We start from the raw sequence: 26,171 nt of genomic DNA, 5'->3' as shown, positions 1-26,171 counted from the left end.
CCAACCCAGGTTAATTCTTTGGCCTTGTGCATGAGCATATACCAGATGCATTAGACAACAGATGTATCATATCAATTGAAGTTCAAGAACCAGAATATGATGTACACCACAAACATCTCAGGAATCTCAAATCTAGATGCCAAAGGCTAAAACTTTTCAGAAGTATCAACACATTTGAGGCAACAAACAAATCAAACTTCATGGTGATGCATCAGTTATCCCCAGGTGTATGAAGATCTGTTTTAAGTGCACAGTGAACTCTGTGCATTGTTAGTTGTGGGATGGTGTGTATAGGGGTCATTATTGCATAATAAAGTGTCTTCCCAATGGCATATGTGATGTGCTTTTCTTCTGTTGATGAAACTTGCAATACCCAATCTTCCTCCAGCTGGTGAAGTCTCCACACACCCAAATGGCTGTTCTGATTTAGACTGTCTTACTATATGCCTGAACTCCCTGCTCCTTCTACCTTGTCTTATTTCCTTTTTCACATCAATCACCTCCAGGAGATTCAGTATATGAGCCATGAGTGATAATTAAGTCACAAAAAAAGAACCTTAGTTATGCTCTCTTGTCTTTAAATCCTACCTGCCCTCAAGGTAAGCTTCTTACCCCATGAAGCTGTCTCTAAAGTTATCACTATGGGAGCCCCTGTATCTACTGAAAGGTATGGCTCACCCAAATAATAATATGCCTCTCTCTTCTCAAAGTCATGACTTCACATTCAGTTCAAACTAATTGCCTGACCTAAGAAGTATACTTAGCACTGTCAGTTATAAGGTCCTTTACCCAAAACTCTAAACAATACTTCAAAGAACTTTATGGATTCCTTTGTCCTGTATCCTTTCTTTAGAACAAGCCAAAAAAGTGATGCCTAATTAATCTAGCCTGTGAGCAATTCATAGCTGACAGACTATTTCCTTTCTCTTTGCCTCCCATATTTGCAGTTACCAACCTTTATCTGAACCATTCATGTATCATTATAGAGAGAACTATTTAGGTTTTGACAGAGTTCCAGGACCTAATGGTACTTAATATGACTTTAATGAGTTACTTCAGGTAGCCATATATGACTCAAGTGGTGGGTCCAGGTCTCACACCTAGGGTAGGTGAGACAAGACATGTGACAGGGTTACAGCATAAAGATAGAAGTTTCTCGAGGCAGTGGTGCCCCAGAAGAAGCCAAGTCACAGCCTATTAAATCAGGATTGATGACAATTATCTTCAGTTGCTCCCATCTTCTCTTTTGTCCATTTTCTCTCAAATGGTCCAAACAACCCTCCCCTAGGCCCTGAGTACTCTCAGTCTTTCTACCATTCTTTGCATCACCCCTACCCCCAAGAAAAAAATGCTTCCTGGCATCTAGATATACATAAGAAAGTAATTTATCAACTACCTTTTTCATTAGTTTAGTGTATTGCACTCCTGTAGAGGCAAATCCTTAACATTCATTGAAATAAAGTTATAAGTGAAAATATAAAAAATATTCAGCTACTGAAAGATATTTGGGTATCAAAGTGTACACCAGTGATTCCCAGTGAGGGATTTGGGGAAAGGGGCAGTGTGGCACAGATGGTTTTTAACAAACAGACATCGCCACCTCTACCCCTATTGCTAAAGTTAAGAATCACTGTGTAACATCAGACATATTTGAAGTGAACACATTGCCTTTATAACATGGAACTATTGCAGAAGTCTGAGGTCCACTGATTCAAATAACCACCTTTAGAAAAGGAAAGGAAATTGAGTGTCTCCTATGTGTTAACCATCAGACTAGGTATTTGTCTCATTCAATCCTTATCCCATAAGGTGGGTATCACTGTGACCCCAGCACCATCATCATCACCAGTTTACAGAGGAGAAAAAGAGGACCTGAGAGGCTAAGTAACTTACCTAAGATCACATAGCCAACAGGCTATACCAGAACTCAAACTCAAATCTATCATCATAACCCATAGTATTCCTAAAAGAGTATGATGTGCAACAGTGTTATAAAAGGTTTACACCATTATGTAAATATTGGCCATCATGTTATTATAGGTATTAAAATATGAGAATTCACTGGGATCTTTCAGGTTCTTTGCCCTTCAGCCATCGGTGAGGAGGATGGCTCCTCTCCCTAGAGGAGACAGCAATGCTTCTTCAGTTCTGTTTGGGCACTTCCCACCACAGTCCTTCTCTGAATCACAACGGGGCTGGCAGTGAAATTGAAAACTTCCTGCTAACTCACTCTGAGTACAGTATACCTTGTGCTCCTAGCAGTTCTTCAGGAACTATCTCCAAGACTTCAGCAGATGGCTGTAATCTGCTGAAGTGGAATCTTTTCCAGATGATCCAGAGTGTCTTCCGAGGCCAGCTTATAGGTTCTTTGTTGTTTGGTCTCAAGTATACCTGGAAAGAAACAGATTTAAATATTATGAATTTTTTGTTGAATCCACTAATGTTGAGCAGTGGATAGTAGATGGTCCTATCTACTCTGCCATGCCCAACCACACCTTTTTTATGTAATCAAATCTATCAATTTTTCCATTTTTGTTTCTTCTTTTAGTGCTTATGTTTACATATGTTTAGACATGCCTTCTGCACCCCTATATTATTAAAAAATTCATCTTTATATTTTAATACATCTATGTTTCTTTTTTAACACTTGAATCTTTACTCCATCTAAAATAATTTTTGGTATAATCTCTGAAGAGAGTTAACCATTGTTTTTCAAGTGATACTCCAATACTACGTATTTATTAGCTCATCCTTTCCCCACTGACTTTTTAAAAATAATTTATTATATTGCATGTTCTTATATATACTTATATCTGTTTCTGAACTTTTGATAACTTTTGAGACCTAAAATTTTAACCAGTATATATAGGAAAGGTAAAAGAATAGTTCTATGCAAGTATATTTAACCAGCTATTCTCTGGAGAAAGGTAAGAGACCAAAATAGATGGAAAAAATTAGAAAGGAATAGTGAATAATCAGAAGGGACTTATCAGTTCAATAATAAGCCCTTGTAACAGTTTTCCCTGGGGGAAAAAAGATGGCAGAGTTGGAAGGCAAGGCAGAAACCTCCTACCACACACACACCAAAGAAGCAACTAGAGCAAATACTAACCCTGAAAGCCACCTGAAGACTGCAGAACAGGCCACATATATCTGGTGAAAAAGAGAAGGTAAAGACATAGAGAAAGGTAAAGTGGCAGAGCCACGATCAGTCGGGACTGTAGCCCTTCCCCCACCCCAGCCCACAGGCAGGACGAAAAGGAATGGAGTGAGGAGGGGACAGATCTGGAGATGTGCTCTGGGGACATAAGTCCACATTGCATGGAGTTTTGGTGATTAGCAGGGCTGGACACCAGGGAGAACTGGAGTGCAAGAGGCTGAGACTCCTGTTGCTTGTGGAAGACAGGCACACCTCGGGTCCCACTGAGACCCAAAACAGAGGTGGCAGTTTGAAAGATTTGCCAATAGTAGGAGGGATGCCGTATGGGTGAGGGCTGAACAAAGCTCTCTCCATAGGAGAAAGGGCAGGTATATGACACTTTCCTAGCCCTCCCTCAGCCCAAAAGGTCAGGCACTCATGGGGGTCCCAGATGTTCCATTCCCCTCACTGGTGGTTCAGCCCTGTGCTTCCCAGCACACCTGCCCACTCCTTCAGCCCAGCAGCGTTTGCTGCCTGCCAGGCAGAGGAAGGCTTTCCCAGCTTTCTCTGCCTTGTCTCATCCCAGATAGGGAGGGGCCAGCAGGAGCTCTGAACATCCCTTCCTCCTCACAGGCAGGGAAGCCCACTGCCACATGCCCCTCCACCATTGTGTGACTGAGCAACTATGCACACGCATGCCCTGCTGCTTCATGACCATCCCAGAACTGCACACTCCCCAAGCCCACCCTGTTAGCCCAACAATGCTGCCATTGATGCAGGGCATACAGAGGGTGGCCCTGCCCACAAAGATCCCAGCAGAAGTACTGTTGCTCTGCTCACAAAGGGCTGGCTGAGGTGAACTACCACTGGCAGTGGACTGAGACAGTCCATAGCAGACAGACAGAAAGGTGACTCTGCCTATAGCCCACCAACAGCAACTGGGGCTCTACCAAAAGAAGAAGCAGCCACTGGAGAGTAGAGAGTTTTAAGCTTCTGGGCACCACAGGACACTTTCTTCATAAAGCTATTACTCTCTAGACCAGGTAGCATAGCAGATCCATCTAATTCAAAGGAAAAAACACAGAAATCCTGAAAAAATGAGGAGACAGAGGACTATGTCCCAAACAAAACTACAGGATAAGACACTAGAAAGAGGGCTATACAAAATGGATGTCACCAATCTACTTGATAAAGATTTCAAAGTAACAGTCATAAATATGCTCACTGATCTGTGGAAAAGTATAGAAGATCTCAGGAAGGACTTCAACAAGGAGATAGAAGATTTGAAAAACAGCCATTCAAAGCTGAAGAATACAGTAACTGAAATGAAATATACAATGGAGGGAATAAATAACAGATTGCTGCAAGTAGAGGAGATATTCAATGAGATGGAAATTAGATGACAGGAGCACAATGAAGCCGAGGAACAGAGAGAAAAAAGAATCTCTAGAAACAAAAGGATCCTAAGAGAGCTGTGTGGCAACTCCAAATGAAACAATATTCACATAATAGGGGAGAAAGAGAAGAGAGAGACAAAGGGATAAAAAGTCTCCTTGAAGAAATAATTGTTGAAAACTTCCCCAGTCTGGGGAAGGAAATAGACATGCAAGTCATGGAAGTACAGAGAGTTCCAACAAAAGGAACCCCAGAAAGATAACATCAAGACATATAATAAGAAGAATGACAGAGATTAAGGATAAGGAGAGGATATTGAAAGCAGTGAAAGTGAGAACAAAGATTACTTATAAGGGAAACCCCATCAGCAGACTTCTCAGCAGAAACTTCACAGGCCAGATGGGAGTGACATGAAATACTTAATGTATTGAAATAGAAAGACCTTCAACCAAGAATCATCTACCCAGCAAGATTATTATTCAAATTTGAAGGATAGATTAAACATTTCCCACATACATGAAGGCTGAAGGAATTTATAACCGCTAAACCAGCATTACAGGATATGTTAAAGGGATGTCTATAGATGCAAAGGTTCTTAAGCCTAAATATTTTTCACCTACATATTTTTATTTCCATGTGAAAATAAACCCACAGTAAATGTAGTAGACCAAGTACCAAGCAAGTACAAAATTAAAACAAAAGTAGTAAAACCAACTATATAAAAAAATCAGTCAAGGTATTCACAAAAATTGCACATTATATGACATCTAATACATACAGTGTGGAGAAGGAAGAAGAATAAAAAAGAAGTACTTTTAGAGTGTGTTTGTAATAGAGTAATCATCAACTTAATATAGACTGTTATACAGTTAAGAAGATATCCATGAACTTTATGGTAACCAGAAACCTAAAGCATACACAAAAAATTTAGAAAGATAAATCCAATCAGAACACCAAAGAGAGAAAACCATCAAATCATAAGAGAAGAGTATAAGAAATAAAGAAAGGAACAGAAGGGAACTACAAAAACAACCAGGAAACAATTAATGAAATGACAATAAGTATATACCTATCAATAATTACCTTAAATATAAATGGACTGAATGCATCAATCAAAAGACAAAGAGTGGCAGAATGTATTAAGAAATAAGACCTATCTATATGCTGCCTACTAGAGACTCATTTCAGGCCCAAAGACATACACAGACTGAACATGAAGGGATGGACAAAAATATTTCATGCAAATATTAGGGAGAAAAAAAACAGGAGTAGCAGTACTTATATCAGAAAAAATAGACTTCAAAGAAAGTAACAAGAGACAAAGAAGGACATTACATAATGATAAAGGGGTCAGTCAGCAAGATATAACCATCATAAATATCTGTGCACTCAACACAGGAGTGCCTAAATATGTAAAACAAATACTAACAGAATTAAAAGGGGAAATAGACCGCAACTCATTCATAATAGGAGGCTTTAACACACTACTTACATCAATAGACAGATCATTGAAACAGAAAATAAATAATGAAACAGAAGCACTGACCAACACATTAGATCAGATAGACTTAACAGATATCTACACAGCATTGCACCCAAAAGCAGCAGGATACTCATTTTTCTCAAGTGTACATAGAATGTTCTCCAGAATAGATCATGTACTAGGCCACAAAAAGAGCCTCAATAAATTTAAAAAAGATTGAAATTGTATCAAGCAACTTCTCAGAACACAATGGTATGAAACTAGAAATCAATTACATAAAGAAAACAAAAGCCCACACATGGAGGTTAAACAACATGCTTCTAAATAATCAATGGATCAATGAACAAATCAAAACCAAAATCAAACAATACATGGAGACAAATGAAAAAATACAACAGTCCAACATCTGTGGGATGCCACAAAAGCAATTATGAGAGAGAAGTACACAGCACTATAGGCATACCTCCAAAAACAAGAACAGTCCCAAATAAACAGGGTAATCTCACAGCTAAAGAAACTAGAAAAAGAAGAACAAATGAAGCCCAAAGTTAATAGAAGGAGGGACATAATAAAGATCAACACAGAAATAAATGAAATGGAGAAGAATAAAACAATAGAAAAAAATCAACAAAACCAAGATCTGGTTCTTTGAGAAAATAAACAAAATAGACACACTCTTAGCCAGATTTATCAAGAAAAAAAGAAAGAGTACACAGATAAACAAAATCAGAAACAAAAAAGGAATAGTCACAACAGGTACCACAGAAATACAAATAATTATTAGAGAATTATATGAAATATTGTATGTTAATAAATTGGACAACCTAGAAGAAATGGACAAACTCCTAAAAAAATACAACCTTCTAAGATTGACCCAGGAAGAAACAGAAAATCTGAACAGACCAATGAACATCAATGAAATTGAACTGGTAATTTTAAAACTCCCAACAAACAAATTCCCAGGACAAGATGGCTTGGCAGCTGAATTCTACCAAACATTTAAAGAAGAGCAAATACCCATCCTTCTTAAAGTATTCCAAAAAGTAGAAGAGGAGGGAACACTTCCAAACTCATTCTATGAGGCCAGCACCACTCTAATACCAAAATGAGATGAAGACACTAAAAAATAGAAAATTTTAGACCAATATCCCTGGTGAACAGAGATGCAAAATCCTCAACAAAATATTAACGAACTGAATTCAAAAACACATCAAAAAGACCATCCATCATGACCAAGTGGAATTTATTCCAGGGATACAAGGATGGTACAATATTTATAAGTTAATCAACATGATATACCACATTAACAAAAGGAAGGATAAAAACCACATAATCATCTCAATAGATGCTGGAAAAGCATTTGACAAAATTCAACATCCATTCATGATAAAACCTCTCAACAAAATGGATATAGAGGTTACATACCTCAACATAATAAAGGCCATATTTGACAAAACCATAGCCAACATTGTACTTAATAGTGAAAAGCTGAAAGCTTTTCCTCTAAGATTGGAAACAAGACAAGAATGCCCATTCTCCCCACTTTTATTCAACATAGTTCTGGAGGTCCTAGCCATGGCAACAGACAACACAAAGAGATAAAAGGCACCCAAATATGTAAGGAAAAAGTTAAACTGTCACTATTTGCAGATGACATGATATTAAATATAGAACACCCTAAAGAATCTGCCAAAAAACTAATAGACCTAATAACTGGGTTCAGCAAAGTTGCAGGATACAAATTAATACACATAAATCTGTTCTATCCCTATATACTATGAACTAGCAGAAAAGGAAATCAGGAAAACAATTCCATTTACAATTGCATCAAAAAAAAAAAAAGACTGAGAAACAAACCTAACCAAGAAGATGAAAGACCTTTACTCTAAAAACTAAGACACTCATGAGAGAAATTGAAGAAAACACAAATAAATGGAAATTTATCCCGTGTTCATGGATAGGAAGAATTCATATTGTCAGAATGGGCATCCAGCCCCCCAAATTACAGATTCAATGAAATCCCTATCAAAATATTAACAGCATGTTTCAATGAACTAGAGCAAACAATCCTAAAACTCATATGGAACCACAAAAGACCCCAAACAGCCAAAGCAATCTTGAGAAAGAACAAAGCTGAGAGTATTACATTTCCTGACTACAGCACTACTACAAAGCTACAGTCATCAAAACAATATGTTACTGGCAGAGGAACAGACCCATTGATCACTGGAACAGAATAGAGAGCCCAGATATAAATCCATGCGTTTATGGTCAATTAATATACAATAAAGGAGCCATGAATATACAATGGGGAAATGACAGCCTCCTCAACAACCAGTGTTGGTAAAACTGGACAGCTACATGTGAGAGAATGAAACTGGATTACTATTTAACTCCATACACAAAAGTGGTATAGATTGAAATGGACCAAAGATCTAAATGTAAGACATGAAACCATAAAACTCTTAGAACAAAGCATAGGCAAAAATCTCTTGAACATAAGCATGAGCAGTTTTTTCCTGGACACATCTCCTTGCATAAGGGAAACAAAATTAAAAATGAACAAGAGGGACTATATCAAACTAAAAGCTTCTGTACAGAAAATTACACCATCAGCAGAACAAAAAGGCAACAGACAGTATGGGAAAGAATATTCATAAATGATTTATCTGATAAGAGGTTGATGTCCAAAATATATAAAGACTTCATACGCCTCAACACCAAAAACAACAAATAACCTGATTAAAAAATGGGCAGAGGACCTAAACAGACATTTTTTTCCAAAGAAGAAATACAGATGGCCAATAGGCACATGAAAAGATGCTTCACATCACTCATCATCAGGGAAATGCAAATCAAAACCACAATGAGACACCACCTCAGAATGGCCACTGTCCAAAAGATAAGAAATAACAAATGTTGACAAGAATGTGGAGAAAAAAAAACCCTCCTACATTATTGGTGGGAATGTTAATTGATGCAGCCACTGTGGAAAGCAGTATGGAAGTTCTTCAAAAAACTAAAAACAGAAATACCATTTGATCCAGTAATTCCACTTCTAGGACTTTACCCAAAGAAAAAAAAGTCCCTGATTCAAAAAGATATATGTACTCCTATGTTTATTGCCACATTATTTACAATAGCCAAGATAGAAGCAACCAAAGTGTCCGTCAATAGATAAATGGATAAAGAAGATGTGGTACATATACACAATGGAATATTATATAGCCATAAAAAATAAATAAATCTTGCCATTTGCAGTAACATGGATGGACCTAGAGAGTATTATGCTAAGTGAAATAAGCCAGTGGAGAAAGACAAATACCCATATGATTTCACCTATTTGTGGAATCTAAAAACAAAACAAAACAAAATGAACAAAGTAGCAGCAGACTCATAAGCACTAAGAAGTGACTGGTGGTTACCATGGGGAAGGGGTTGGGTGGGGAGGAAGAGGGGGATAAAGGGGCACAAAAATTCTCAATCGTTATAAGTTGGTCATGGGGATGGTAGTACACTACAGCATGGAGAATGTAGACAATGGTTCTGTAACCTCTCCCTATGTTTACAGATAGTGACTGCACTAGTGGGGGTGAGGATTTAATAATATGGGTAATTGTTGAACCACTGTGCTGTATACTTGAAACCAATATAAAATGGTATATCAACTATATTTCATGTTTTTTAAAAAGATTAAAAATAAAAAAGCATTTGCCCTGGTGTAAATTAGGGTATTACCATTTTCCCTTAATGTAATGAACAGGTAATAAGCATAGTTAGACATAATCAGGATAGAGATACACTTGTCAGGAAAGTGCTTGGCTCCAATTAATTTCTCTCCCCACCTCAGCACTTATGGGCCAGAGTATTCTACTTACCTACTTTCAGGATCAGTCCTGAGCATACTCTGAACAGAGTCCCTGCTGTGGGCAAAAATTAAATTGAGAGTCCCCATCTAAGTAGTATCCACCTCATTTAGTAATTACAAATATTAGAGATAATTCATAAAAAAGCAGTTATTACATTGCCTGGCTGTATGAGTTTGCTAGGACTGTCATAACAAAACACCATAGATTGGGTGGCTTAAAGAACAGAAATTTATTTTCTCACAAACCTGGAGGTTGAAATTCCAAGATCGAACTGTAGCAGGTTTCCTTTCTCCTGTCTTTGTTTGCAGATGGATGCCTTCTCACTGAGTCTTCACATGGCCTTTCCTATGTGTACATACATTCCTGGTGTCTCTCCCTCTTCTTATAAGGATGCTAGTCATGTGGATTAGGACCCACTCATATGACTTCATTTAACCTTAATTACTTCTTTAAAGGCCCTATCTCCAAATGCAGTCACATTCTGGGGGTTAGGACTTCAACATTTTGGGTGACATAATTCAGCCAGTAACATTGCCATATATGAAAGAACTAAATAAAATTAGCTATTATTGAGTACATATATTGGGCAGGGCAAATGCATATCGACACACCACAACAGAAAAGATATGAACAACTTTGCTTTTTTACCCCTATCTGATCAAGAATAGATGTTTAAAGTTTGAACAGTTGGGAGATAACAGAAAACCTTGTCCAAATAGCTACTGTTCAAACAAGGTCAGAGGACACTTGAAGTTGAGAGCACAGTGGCTCAGCAGGTGGATGTTGTTAATGGAACTGAATTGGCTAATGGCCTCCCCAAAACATAGGTTACTATTTTAAGTGTTACAAAAGACCATAGAGCACGAAAAGATAAAAAAGTGAAACCAGTGTGGGTCCAATCTTCAAAGAAGGAGAATTGAATGATAGAGGCAGTTTGGCTTCTTGTGACTAAACTAAATTGCGGACTACTAAAGCTGTCTTTGGGCTGAAGGTAGATTACAATCTTTTCTGTCCTGGAGCTCTCAGGATATAAATGGCTTTTTCCTTTTTTCTTTACTCCTCAGTAAAATCCTTTCTACAGTTCTTAAAGACTGAAAACCTCTTGGTATTGGCCAAAGTCATTTAAAAGGGAAACAAACACATTTACCCCTAGTGCTACATGATGTAAACATAAAAAAAGGGCTTTTTTGTGGGGAGAACTTCCAAGAGATTTGAAGGAGCAGGGAAATCCTCTGAGCTCTTATTAGAGTGGTATGCTTAGGCTGCGCATAGCTGCACTAGATGCATCAGGGCCCAGCATTCGAGTAGAGAGTGGTCACCTGCCCCCTTTGCAATAAAGTGACCCTTCCCACAAAAATGCTCTATATATTTGTAGGAATTAGGTGACTGTGATGCTATGAAAGCCCCCAACTGAGGAAATGACCTATTAGATGAGGGATCTCCCAAATGTCAGGTGCTAGTATTAGGCCGTTTTCCCACCAAGGGCTTTCAGGGCTCTGCAGATGTGCAAATGCTCAATCAAGGGAAAGAAAGAAACACACTACCTACCTACCAGCCACTGTAAGGAGGGTCAGGCAATCCTTGCTACATATAAATGTCACTGAACTACTGGTCATTTGAAATGGTAGTACAAGGGTGACCAATCTTTTTAAGAGCTCCCACAGGGGTGTAGCCACACCTGAGGGGTGAGCCAGCTCCCTGCCTGGTGTGGAAAAGAGGACTGCAGGACTCTGCTCAGATTTTCACTAGGGCCCAAGTTGTGAGTTGAAAACAAAAAAACCCTCTGGAGTTACACTACCAGAAAGGGCTGTGAAAGTAGATTTTTAAATTCTTTTTTGTCATTGAAGACCACCTAGCCTCTTTTCCCCAGAGCACAGAGAGTTTCTGAGTTCACTAAATAATCAAATCTTTTCCCTTGACTTTCCTCTTTGCTTCAAGTACTCATTTGCTCCCTGGGCAAATGGTTGTCTAGAATCCTTTCATTAACAGATTGAAAATAGTAAAAATGTCAGATGTAATTTACACCAAAGATAGAGGGTCATTTTAACCAAAAGATCACATACAACTTTAGTAATTACCAAAAAAATCTGATAATTCTCAAATTTTTATCTCCAGCTTCCATCACTCTCTCCTGATTCAGACATATTCCCAATTACTGACAAGGCATCTCCATCAGAAGTTACCTCATTGTAAACATATCCAAAACAAACTCATTTTGTGAGTGGTTAGCATCTAGTTATCATACGAGCTACAGCTCAGTCATCTTTGACCCCTAAAAGGTGCTAATTAATGGGCTATGAATTCTTGTCAGTTATACTGCCAAAATGCCTCTCTGATCTTCCTTACTGCTTATTGTTCCTGACTTATTTCTGCATCTTCTCTCAAGTGAACAATTACCCAGTCTCTAAACTAACCTCCATGCCTCCAGTTTCATTTTGACTTTTTATTTTTGATACAACAGCCACTCCTTTGAGGCATGGTGGAAACATAAGTTTGACCTCCCCTGAACAAAGTAATTTGCTTCAGGAAGGGAAAAGCAAGAATTCATTAGGCCTGATTCACACTGGAAGAGTGATGGAGTTGAGAAATAGAGAAACAAGTCTTCCCCAGTCAACATGGCATGATGCTATGGTTTGAGCCAATGATTCTGGCAGAGTTCTGTGCTTGTTCTTGAGAGTAAATGGGAAAGAGATGTTCTTGGTGGAAGACAGCAAGACAGAAAATAACTACTCGATTTATAAGTTGAATTAGCCAAGAATCTATTAGGACTCACGACAGGTGACCCTTAGCTTTCCTTAATTAACATGCAAAAGAACTTGGGTATGCAAACACTCTAAAAATTATAGGCAATTTTTGATTTACAGAGGAAAAATTATTCCTAAATCCATCATCCTAATAATGATCACCGTGTCTGTGCAGGCCCTTCCAGTCTTTGTCCATTGCCCACATATTTTATCTAGCTGCAATCATAGTCTTTGTCCTGGGTAAATATATGGAATTATATATGTAAAGACTTGCTAAATTAGGAAAACAATTGATTTTACTTAATCTCATGCATTTCATCTGAGGAATTTTCAATCTAAAGTACATGATTAGAGAGTAGCTCCTGCTGGTGAAGGGTGAAGTTGCAGCCTGTGTTGTACCTATACAGTTTTATACAAAAGGAAAGGTATAGAGTTGGTATGGTTCTATAGATTTCAAATTGGTAGACCCCAGATATGGGGAAAATGCCTGAAGTCTAGAGAATAAAAAAGAGAACCTCTTACTTCCACAGCACACTCTAGCTTTTATTAGTATCCATAATAATACCTATATCACAGGGCTTTCGTGAGGAATAAATCATGAAAAATTACTTGTAAACTATCACATCATATCACTCATGAGTTTGTATCTCTTACTAACCTACAAACTCCTGAAAACAGCACCCTTGCTTCCTGTTTTGTATTTCCCCCTCCACACTCCAGAACGCTATAACAGAGAAGCAGAAATAGAGCTCTAGTGGAGCTGAAAGAAACAACCAACCAATTTTTCCTGGGATTGTCAGGGGTATTTCATCAACAGTTTTACAGGGGTAATAATAGGGATCTAAGAGCTATTTTTAATATTTATAAAAGTCTAACCTGAAATTATACTGTTATCAGCAGTTAAGCTTTACAGGCTAAATAAAACGTCAGTATTTTCCTAAATTTTTCTTGTTTTTTTCCTTTTAAATAGAATTACATAAAACAAATAGGCTTATCATAGAACACTTAATTGTTGCTCTACTTAAAAAATATCGTACACACGCTCCTCCAGCCCAGGGGCTGCTGCCTCTTTGCCACCTGCTTAGCGGCTCGAAATGGACCCCAAATGCTCCTGCTCCACTGGTGACTCCGGCACCTGTGCTGACTCCTGCAAATGCAAAGAGTGCGCGTGCACCTCATGCAAGAGGGCTGCATCTGAGCAGTGCAGCCCCCATGCCTCATGTGGGAGAGAGCCCACTCCCCAAGAAAAGAGAGCAGGGTTGACAAACCTGCCTTTGAGAGTCATCATATGAGCCCGGGCCTTTTCCCATGAACCCCTGAATGATAATAAAAGTGGTTGATTTTAAAAAATAAAATAAAATAAAATAATAAAATATTGTACAAGACCCTGTGATAACTACAGAGGGCAAAAGGATGAATAAAATAAGTCATAATCCACTGAGAAATGACTGCTAGTTACCATGGGGAAGGGGTTGGGGTGGATGGGTGGGAGGGGGTAAAGAAGCACAAAAATTCTCAATCATAATATAAGTTGGTCACAGGAATTATAGTACAGCATGAAAAATATAGCCAATAATTCTGTAACACTTTCTACGTTGACAGGTAGTAACTGTGCTAGTAGGGGTGAGGATTTAATAATATGGGTAACTAATGAACCACTGTCAACTACACTTCAGTAATATGTGTGTATGTGTATATAATTAAAAAATAAGTCATAATCCTTGCTTTTCAGGAACTCACAGTCCAAAAGAGAAATTTAATGTGTGTAAGTATAATATTATATGACAAGGACAATAATAAGGACAATCACGATAAAGGGAATATATGCAGGGCTCTTAACCTAGACTTGAGTGGAGCTGGGTAGTCATGGAAAGCTCCCTGGAGGTAGTGAAACCTTAAACAACTTCTGGGAGTTATCCTGGCAAAAGGTGTGTGTGAAGGAATAAGGGGAGCCTAGACAATATGTTCAAGCAGAGAAATTGATATACGCAAAAGGCCAAAGGTGACAGAAAAAACATGTTACCAAGAAATTGTAGTTCAGTGGGGCTCCAATGTAGAATTGGGGTACATGAGTGGGTAGAGTATGGAGAAGGAGGGCATTTTACACCAACTTTTATCTTGAAAATTTTCACACCTAGAAAACACTTGAAAAAATAATGCAGTGAATATATACTCTTCACCTACATAATACAGACTGGGGTGAGGGAACTGGTGAGGGGAGAGAGAATGAATGAATGAATGAATGAATGAATGAATGAATGAATTTGGCAAAATATTAACAATTGGTAATTGATTGGTTGTAGATATTCCTAACACTGGTCAGATGCTCTCTCTCCCCTAATCTGTAATGTAAACTCTATATCTTTCCTCTATTTTTTCCCTCCTCTCCCTCCTTGGGAAACTTTGGAGATTAATTGGTCATAAAAACATTCGGTTGTTACAGGCACACTCTAGTGATATTATTCCAGATAAACCAGTGTTTCTCAATCTGTTTTTCATTATCCACCCTCCAAGGAACATTTTCAGACTTTTTTCTAATTGCCTCCCACAGGAAACTTTAATATACAGATATATTGTATATCTGGCTTTGTATTACATATATCTATATCTATAGGCATAAAGGCATAGACATATGCCTATAGATATAGATATAAATGGATACCTGTGCTTTACACATTAAAAGAGTAAGAATTTTTCATATCCCCAAAACCAACTTTTGCTCACTCACAGGCAATATCAGTCCCATGGAGAATGCATGAGATAAACAGACCTAACACAAAAGAGGAATAAATCAGACTATAATAGAATGAACTCCTATTACAATTATTATTAGAAGCAATATTAATTTTAACTACTCATATAAATGCTAATTAAGATAAATTCTAAGATTTCTTAACAGCCAAATGTTAATTCCTAATGCTTTGTTTCAGCTCTTCTAAGAAAAACTTTTTATTATAAACCACTTGGCCACAGACATCATATTTATATGCTTCAAAGAACCTGATACAGTGGTAAAGGATCTAATTTGTCCACTGTCACCTGGTCCCGACAAAATGAATTAAATAACATAAGTCTCTTTTGGGAGGGGTCAGAGGAGGAACACGGCAATCCCATGTAGCTTGGGGGCAACAGAGAGGGACCAGACCAAGGCAGGCAAGTCCCTGGAGTAGGAGCATGCTCTCTGTGCAAGGCAGCAAAACTTAGGCAGGTGTTGGAATGGGAAGGTTGTTTTGTATTAAAGATAAACTCTACCAAAACACTGTTTTATCAAGGCCTAGAGCAGTGTTGTACAGTCGAAATTTAATGTGGGCAGTCTTTTAATTTATTTTAGAAGACATATTTAAAGAGAAAAATGAACAAATGATAATTTTAATTATATATTTTATTTAATAAATTTTTATTAAAATATCAATTTTAGATAAACAGTAGGACATCCACATATTGGAATATTATTCAGTGCTAAAAAGAAATAAGCTACCAAGTCACAAAAAGATATGGAGTAACTGTAACTGCAAACTACCAAGTGAAAGAAGCCAGTATGAAAAGGCTACATAGTGTATGGTTCCAACTATATGATATTCTGAGAACGGCAATATTATAGAGAGAAAATAGGTCAGGGGTTTGAAGGGAGGAAGAGATGAACAGGTGAAGCACAGGGGATTCTCAGAGCAGTGAAACTATTCTGTATAATATTATAATGGTAGATACAGGTCATTAAACATTTGTCAAAACCCATAAAATGTACAACACCAAGAGTGAACTGTAACGTCAACTATGGACTCTGGATAATAATCACATATCAATAATGGTTTATAATTATATGCACAAAAGTAATGCCCTAGTGCAGGATGTTGATGGTGGGGGATCCTATGCATGTGTTGGGAGAGGGGATAGATGATAACTCTGTGCTTTCTGCTCAATTTTGCTGTGAATTTAAAACTAAAAACTAAAGTCTGTATTTAAAAATTTATTTATTTACTATATATTATTTCAACATGCAGTCAGTATAAAACATTATTAATGAAACATATTACATTCTTTTTTTTCATAATAAATCTTTGAAAACAGCAGGTACTTTACACCTACATCATTCCTAATTTTGATCAACCACATTTCAAGTGCTCAAAAGCCACATAAGGCTAGTGGCTCCCATAATGGACCATGTGGGAGCCACAGGCCACGTTGGATATGTACATGAAAAAGAAAATGTTTTTGCTCTGCAAACACAGTTTCCAAACAAGTCTCTGAATCTTCTTTCCACCTAGATTGCTGCCTCTCAGCTCCTCTCATATAGATAATCAGGAGCATCCTTCCTACAAGCCCCCTCCCCAGGCCAGCCCTCCAGATAATATCACTCTAAAGATTTTCTTGATGCAACTCTGTCTAAAAGAGAGGCATTGAACACTGAAGAATAAAATGGATTTATCACATCAGAGTTCTGAAAACAGCATATACTCCTCATTAACAAGAGAAAAGGCTTTCAGGTTCTGCACACTGTGCAAAAGAATGAGGAATTTGTTAAAATGCAGTGCAGATTTAAATGCTACCTAGAAAATAGGCACTTAAGAAAAAAAGAGGTACTGTCAATATAGAAATAAATAACTAGGCATTGCCTCAATTGCTGAGGGCTATTTATATTTCCTTGCAACTAGGAACATTATTTATTTATATTTCCTAGCAACTTTCCAGCAACTAATGTATAGACTTCTCTATATGCCATGATATATTATAATCTACTCACTCTCTGAATGCTATTACCAAAATGTGGGTGCACTTTAGCTCAGGCAAGTTAGCTGTCATTTGAATTAGAAAAGGCGGTACTTTAAATCATAGTCTGCCCTTTTATAGTCAGCATTTTCAGGTTCTCTCAGAGAAGTGAGGGATAAAAAGTCATTTATTTGCTTACTATTTTCAACAGCTCTTCCGAAAGAAGGTAAAGAAAAAAAACAGTAAGTGGACTGACTATAACAAAAAGAATATGCAGAACCACAGAATCCTGTAAAGAGAACAGCACGACATAATGCAGAATGCATACATTTAAGTTTTATTTATAGTCACAAAAATCATTATTAAATGCCTGACATTTGAGTCTTCTTTGAAATGAAGGAGGAAATTTAAAAATAAACAAAATTGATATTAACTATATGGCATTTATAAAATTAAGAAGTCTATATAACTCAAAATATTTTCCATCTTTACATCTAAAACTTTTCAAATAAGAATCTTAATAAATTTAATAAAATGACATGATATATGGGATTTGATTTTAAACATCCCAACAAAGAAAAATGATAACAAAGTAAAAGCTGGGGAAATACATGAAAGAAGAATGACAGAATGCTATTACCTGGTGAGCTGAGTGATGGGTACTTCTTTCAGATTTCTTAAGCTTTTCTCTCCACTTGCGGATAGCTTATATCCAAAGTATCCCAAATAAAAAAGTTAAGAAATTGTTTGTGGCAAATTTTTAAATATGTGGGTATCTTCTACAAGAAAAAGAAATTGTTAACTGGTTATCTCTGACTTGGGGCCTGGCATGGGTAATTTTAAATTATTCTCATGTTCCCATGCAAAATATTCCCCTTAAACATTATTTTCTCAATGAAAAAATATACACACATACATCCCCCACAGATACACACACACACACATGCACACATATGAGTGCCTGGGTAAGTGTAGAACACTTAACACTTCCTGAGGATACTGGTTATGCATTTAGCTCTACACCTTATTAGTTGTGTGTCTTTATGTGAGTCACTTCTAAGCCTTCTTAAGTAAGAATATCATTTAAATGAGAAAATACATTTGTAAATACCCAGCACAGGGCCTGGCACACACAGGTATTCACTTAGTACTAGTTTCAGTGACATTTAATATATTAGGAAAACCAGATTTATTACGGAGGTGGGTGTGCCCCTACCATCTGAGGGGCCAGGAGCAGGCAAGAGCAGGAACAGAGGCATCTAGCCCATGACCTGTTGTTCAGTTTCCACCTGAAATAGGGGCCTCACACGTGTGTGTGTGTGAGGATATCCCAACAAGCTTGATCAAGCTCCGTCACTCTCAACAGCTGCTCTTTGACCACTCCTGAGGCCTATGTGTGGACACACTTACCCTGTCTATACCCAAAGAAGGGCCTGCACTGGCCCTGAAAGTAGGCTTCCAGCTATTTGTCAGGGAATTTCAAGGGTCCCCAGTACCTAGAACTTAATCTGGAATGGGGGTAAGCAGGAGAGTGGGAAATGCACTGCACCCTTAGAACTCTTTGGCCCCTGGGAAGGGATGTGACTGGAGAAGGGTCAGAGTGGATCCTTTCAAGGCAAAGGGGCCATGGCAGGTGACTCAGGTGTCAGGACTAAAAGCAGTACTGATTAGAGACAGGTGTTATACTGAACTGCTCAACAGTGTAAAAGTCAGATGACATGGATTCTTGTCCTAGTTCTGCCAGTAAGTGCATGTGTGACATTAGGCCAATGTGAGAAACACATTCACTGGTCCAAATTCAGTAAGTAGACATGGAGACAAGAGAACAGCGGAGCGAGGCTTTAATGACGATCTTGTAAGATCGGGTGTCTGATAGGCAGGCACACCTGAAGTCGTTGGCACCAAGTAATTTATTCCCTAGTACATGAGTCCCCCCACCCGGTTCCTCATTGGCTGAGTGCTACAGGGTTCACATTCTTTCCTGGATGTCACCTAAGCCAATTATATCCACATTGGGCCTTCTCTTACATTTGTCTTAACTTCATTAGTAGGTTTAAAAAAACTCAACAAGTATAGCCAAGCCCTCACTCTCAGCCTGAGCAGCTTCCTGGCATATTTTCCACTATGTGGCCCTTAGTTAATACCTTACTGTTAAAATGTTTAAACTGCCTGGTGGGAATAAATCACATTTAGGTTTTATGCTTTTTCTAACAGACAATGTCTTTATCTCTCTGTGCCACCATTTTCGCATATGTGCATTTAACAAATATTTATTGGATTCCAATTATGGGCCAGGCATGTATCTAGATACTGTAAATACAGAGGGAATTTAGTAGACAATAGTCCTTTCCCTTAAAGACTTACCATTCTAACAGGGAGCAGACAATGAAGATATCTGGGACAAATGTATTCCAGACAAAGGGTTTCTTCTAAATCAAAATTTTCATGATTTATCTTGCAAGTTGACATGTTCATTAAACATAAAGAATTAAAGAAGCCTATGAGGAAAAAAATAGCATATGTTAAGTTATAATGCAACATTATAGAGTCCAAAACATGCCTTTCATGATCCACTAATACAGCAGTAATGAACACTCCACAACTGCTGCTCTAATTTTAACCACAAGAATTATCGCCATATGCAGCACAAGCTCCAATCTCTAAGTGTGCCATTTTCATTATATTATTACCCATTTTATTTAATCATGTATATTTTATATGTAAGGTAAGTTTCTATAAAAGATAATGTAGTCACAAAGCATTTATTTGGTTTTTTAAATAAATACATAAATATAATGTATCAGGCACTCCTTAGAACATTTATTTCAGAAAATGTTATTAACAAGCTTTCTTACTTGATAAACATAGAAAAAAGAATTCACAGAAAGATGAATAGAGTGTGCAACTAAAAAAAGAATAGTCTAAGAATAGCTTATATTTATGCTAAAGCAATTAAGATTGGACACAGCTTCCTGGCTGCATTAGCCATAGAATGTTTGGGGTCATGGCAGAGCATCTGGTCAGATAACTAGGAGTCAAGTGAAAAGAGAACTTGGATAAGACAGTGGAGAATTTCTTCTGAAAGCATAGGTAGTTAAGTAATAATGACATTTATGTCTTGTTTAGTTTCAGTCTGACGTGAAAGCAGTTACAAAAGGAGAGCTCTAAAGCTCAGATTATTTTACCCATTTCATTTTATACCTTCTCAAAGTTGAAGAGTTGCTCATTTATCACAAAATACCAGTTATAAGGGACTATTTATACTTGTTAGATTTCAGAATCCTCCCAGGGCACAGTGATTTTTTAGATAAATGCAAAGCACCAGGTCGTTCCTTCTCTATCTCAGTTCAAAATAAACAAAATAGAAGTGTGCATTGTCCAAACTTTATCAGTAGTATGTTAGCTTTTTATTGCTGCTACTTCCACTAGATGGCACTAAAGACTCGGTGTTTTAGGAATCAGGTATTTTTTTAAAAAAATCAAAGGCCAAAAAGATCTAAAATAAACAATTTGGTCATCTGTCCTGTCATTATGATTAGCTTCTTAGAAACTAAACATGCATCTTGGCTATTTATTTATTCACCAAACCATACCATGTTTCAGACACTGTGTCCAAGGTTAGGGATGCAGAAGTAAAATATGGCTGGCTCCTTGTTCTTAAGAATTTGCAGTATGGAGGGGAAAAGTGCAGTGAGGACAGAGGGCAGCATCAGACAAACTAGTATAAAATTGAAATGAAGAATATTAAAGACTTAAAGAGGTCATCATACAATACCATGAATAGCACCTACAGGGGCACCCAGTAAAGGTTTATTTAGTAGGTGGAGGATTCCTAGAGAGGTTGATAACCGAAAACAAGCTTTGAAGAATGGGTAGGAATTAATTAGGAAAGGGAGAGTGAGCAGGGAGTCCTAAACAGAGCAGGCAGGTTGTACAATCGTTAAAGAAGCTGAAGCTCAGGGTGCATGCTGGGGTCAGAGTGGAGCAGGGCATGAAATGAAGTTGGTTGGGCTGGCAGAGGTAGATAATTTCCATGAGAGCAGCGATTTTTGCTTGTTCTACACAATGATACATCCTGACACATGGTCAAACTCCCAGCCCTCATGAGACTTAACTATTCTAGTGGGGAGCAAGCCATATAGGTCCTGGGGGGAAACATATTCTAGGTCTCAAAGGTATTCGATGAATAAATGAAGGTACTGAATAGCAACTGAAGATCATGATCAAATTGGAGTTTCAGAAAAACCTCTAATAGGATTATAGAGAATGGACTAAAAATAGGGAGACTAATTAGTAATCCAAAGTATGATAAGAATTTGAACTAAAGGAATACTTGGGATAGAAGAAAGGGAGTAAATTCAGAGATATGATGTGGGTAATAATAACAGTAAAAAGAGCCCCCATATAAAAAAAAATGGGCTACTGCTTTTTATACATCACCTCAAAATTCCACAACAATCACAGGAGGATGAAGAGTTAAAAAAAGGCACGGGGAGAGGGGAGCTAAGGACCCTTCCTCTTAAGAGCCAGGTGGAAGGCGTAGCACACTACAAGGAGAAAGAAAAGGAGTGGTTAGAGGGGCAGGGGGTGGAAGGAAAATAAGAATAGTGTTATGGCAACCAAGGGAGGAGAAGATTCAACAAGAAACTTATCAATGTCAAAAGCTATAGCAAATTCTATTGGATAATAACAGAAAAGTATCCACTGGATTTAGCAGGTAGGAACTCACTAGGGACTTTGGCAAAAGCAATTTCAGAAGAATGGTGAGAGCAAAAGCCAGATTGTACTGTGTTCCAGAGTTGAATGTTAGAATTGGAGAAGCAAGTGTGCTCTTTTTAGAGGCAGAGAAATCAGGAGCTAGAGAGGGGTGTGGGGTAAAAGGAGAGACTTAAACATGGCTCTGAGTTGAAAGATCCTGAAAGGAGAGGAAGACAGAGGAGAGGCAGGAAGCAGATGAGGCTGGGCTTCAGAGCACAGATCTTAGGAGTATTCTAGATGGTGAGTGATGAGGACAGGTGTAATGGTGAAATGTAAGTCCGACATAGCTCTCTGGTTTACTTCCTGTATATTCACTCAGTCTCCAGTGGTGCTGATGAAGCAAAATGTCCAATATGGACCTGCCTGGTTTCCTGGTGGATCATCCTCCCTTCCTCCCTTCTTGCCTTTGGCACTTCCCTTGTCTTGACTGCAGGAGTGGGCTGAAACTCTTTAGACACCTTTGCAAATGGATCATTTTCCTTGGTCCTGTAACTTCTGCACTTCCCTGTAACTAGTTGCTAGCTGGTGCCCCCGGAAGGATGAAGCAGTATGTAAGCATGAAACAAAACACTGAACTAAAACTGGGAAAGGAGAAAACTTAATTAATCCCCTCCCATGATCTCACCCTTATCACTTACAGTCTGCACCTTCCACAAAACTCTTGAATGCATGGAATTCTGTTTGTTCTCCTTTATTTGAGATCATCATTCCCTTTCTCATCAATAGCAAGTCTTTATTAGATGCCTACTGTGTAGGCACTAGGTTGGTTGTCAAAATTCTTTCACCTTAATAGAGAGACAAAGGATTTGTGTGTGTGTATATAATGTGTATGTGTACATATATTTATATGTATATATATATATATATACACACACACGCACACATATATATGTACACACATATATACGTACATAATGAATAAGACACTTAATACTACAATGTAGTACAAACTGAAAAGTATAGGCAAAAGAGTTATTGGAGCTTGAATCTTGAAGTAACAAGGAAAGTTTCAAAGAGGTAGTGTAAAGCAGGCCTGACATAGAAGGAAGGGTAGCTTTAAACAATACAGGTGGAAGAATTCTGCAGATTGAGCAAAGATCAAAAAGTGTGCTTGCCAATGTTTAGGCAATAACTAAAAGGCCAGTTATATGGATCTATTCAGGCATCCAGATTTTGTCCTGTGGAGACAGGGAGCTACTAAAGCTTTTAGAATGCTATTTTTACAATTAATTGGGGAAAACTGTAGGATTGACTGAAAAAAATGGAGGGCAGGGATAATTCAGAGGTGAGGGTGATAAAGTCCTGTATCATTATAAAAGTCTATTTATTAAAGTGTTGGCAGTGGGGATGGAAAGAAATTGGTACCTGCCTGGATATGGAAAAATGAAAAGGAGGCCAGGAGCACTATAAGGTTTCAAACTGGAAGGGAGAATGATATCTTTGAGGGCTTAAAATAGGAAAATTCAGAGAGTACAGTTTAGTGAGCAAAAAAGTTCAATGAAATTTAAGATATGGTGGGGCTTAAGTGATGGAGACACATTTGGGTGCAGATTTATAATAGATAGTGTGACCAAAGCTCAGGAGAGAGGTCCACACTGCAAGTGTGGACCTGGCAATTATCTGCATAAGAGGAAATTAGAAAAGGTCAGGGATAAAGGGGGTAAAAGGGGAACTAGTGAGGAAGGAGAGTGTGAGAAGCATCCCAATAGATTAGAAGGCCCGGAAAGTGAAGTACTGCAGAAGTCAAGGAGGAAGTAAGTTTTCAGGATTAGGAAGCACTTACGATGACGGTGAATACTCAGGCTGTGAATTGAGAAAAGGCCAAATGACTTGGTCACTTGTGATCTACAAGGGAAAAGTTTCAGTAGGAAAGAGGAGTCACACAGTTTTATTTAGGGGAGGAAAAAATGGGTGGTGATGGTGAAAATGAAATGACAGTGATGAAGGCAGGAGATGAGACTACTGTTTTGAGAAAGTGGTGAGAGTCACAAAGTTCAGTTTGTTGAAAGCTAGCATATTTAAGGGTGGATTCGCTTCCCCCTTTAGGACTTGATCATAACTCTTAGCAGAAAGAACATGCTAGTTAAGGACTGTTGTAAATGTAGGAGCAGCAGTTTTGAGGAGTCAGGAGAGGCTGGAATAAAGCAAAGGTCTGGAGGGGTTAACCTTGCAATAGAAGAAAGGCCGTCAGGCAGAGTATGAGAGCTGTGACAAACGGTAGATCTTTAGGTAGAAAGTGAGGGAGTTCTCCAGACGGCCTTGCTTTTCTCACTCAATTAAAGGCAGTTATTTGCTGAGTATATAAGGGATTAGATGCGTATACAACTGGGAAAGAAAAGGGTGGTGGTAATTAGGGCAGAATTTAAACATGGTATCGCAAGACAGAGTTCAAGTCTCAGATGTATTACTTTGGGCTGGACACCAGACCTTTTCAAGACTCAGTTTCCTCACAGAGTTGTTAAAAGATTAAATGAGATAACACAATATTAATTATAAAGTACTTCTTAGAAAAAAGAGAAGCTTGGAACACCTACCATGGGAAATGCGATAGAGCATGAATAAGAGATGAAGCAAGCATCATCAACCATCAAGGAGGCTGAGGACTAAGAATATATAGCAAACCCAAGTCTAGTTTTTATGACTCACATCGGCACACTGGGGTGGAGAAAGCAGATACTGAGTCAAGGTAGATGTGGAGAAGATGGACAAGAAGCTGAACAAATTTAGGTAAGGACTATTTTAAGACCTTTGTTAAGCTCACATACTTTTGAAATCACATGCAATTTTCATATAAAAGTGGCATTTGACTCCTTGGCATGTTATATTTTGGAAAGGGCCAAACATTTCAAATTTATTAAATTTTACAGCTTTTTAATATTTTGAGGGTGTTTTTTTCTTCCAGATTCCACATTTTTTTAAGGCTTAGGCATACCAGTCAGGCTTAAGCGACTCGATATATTGAGAACATTGGAGGGTAAGGAGATAAGTGTGTTACCATTTCCGGAATTTTGGAGATTTAGTTGCCAGATCCCAGATATAGGCCGCATATAGTGGAATCAGGAAATTTCCTGGTAAGATCACTTAAAGGAGACAAAGAAATTGCAAAGGGTGTTCGTTCATCTTTCCAATTAGTTTGCGAGCCCACAAACTGCTCATCCCTTTTTGACATCCTCCACTGTCCCATTGTGACCAGTCACAGCCGCCCCGGATCGACTGATAAATACAGCGGACAAACTTGCTCAGTTTCTGCTATACATAACCGCAGGATTTGGGGTGACAAATACTTAACCCCTTATGTAAGCCGCACCCCTGGCCCAGCTGCGTGAAACAACGGCTTCTCCAGCCCCAGGGAATCCGGAGTCGGGCTCTGGCCGGACGGAGGCCTCAACGCTAGCCCTCGGTTCCACCGTCTCTCGGACCGGTCCCCAGAACAAGAGCCTAAGGGGCCCTTAGCCCCAGAAAATGCCAGGAGCTGGCGTGCCGCAGACGCTCTTGCACCGGCACGCTAGGCCTGAGGGATTCCTGAACTAAAATGGACCGAGGGGACCCAGAGGGGGGCGCGCGGGCTCACACTGGCTCCGAGCATAAACATCACCACCGCTTCGAAGGCCCGGGGAGCCACACAAAGTGGCCTCTTCCTGCGACTTCCAGCGAGCAGTGGGCTGAGCTCGAGGCCGACTGACAGCGCCCCCCACCAATGGGAGGGCCCAATCTGGGTTCGTGGGACCAATCCGAGGGCGCCAAGGAGGCCGTCCCTGCGGCATATCAGCACAGCTTTTTAAATTGCCTTTAGGCTTCCCCAGTCGCCAAAGCGATAATGAGAGGGACGGTCCCCGTAAAATGATGATGCTGGCTATACTACGCCGCTCACTGCCAGCCTGGCTTTTTTACTTCCCTCGGGGCCCAGACAGCCCTGCCGCCCCAACTCCAGGCCTCAGTGTGGCTCCTCCCCGCCTCGCCGCAGCGGACGGGCGGAGATGTGGGATTTCCAGATCTTATTGGAAGCTGGTGGTGTCACTCTGGAGGGCGGCGGGCCGGAGCCTTCGGGCACCTTGGGCGGAGGCGCGGGAAGGCTG

At 38.9% G+C, this 26,171-nt stretch overlaps 1 long non-coding RNA gene across 1 annotated transcript; it reads right to left on the bottom strand.

The window, feature by feature from the left end:
• Positions 1–1,927: 1,927 nt before the first annotated feature.
• Positions 1,928–25,730, bottom strand: LOC130683405 (uncharacterized). Its single transcript, XR_008997102.1, has 4 exons — positions 25,667–25,730; positions 19,702–19,835; positions 17,978–18,116; positions 1,928–2,391 (listed from the first exon to the last, which is right to left on the bottom strand). It is a non-coding gene; the product is annotated as an uncharacterized LOC130683405 (long non-coding RNA).
• Between the last annotated feature and the right edge of the window lie 441 nt (positions 25,731–26,171).

The sequence above is a fragment of the Manis pentadactyla genome, chromosome 4 (genome assembly GCF_030020395.1).
Source record: "Manis pentadactyla isolate mManPen7 chromosome 4, mManPen7.hap1, whole genome shotgun sequence".
Classification (NCBI taxonomy): Eukaryota; Metazoa; Chordata; class Mammalia; order Pholidota; family Manidae; genus Manis; species Manis pentadactyla.
Note: the sequence above shows the minus strand (reverse complement) of the source record. Positions and strands in the feature narration are given on the sequence as shown.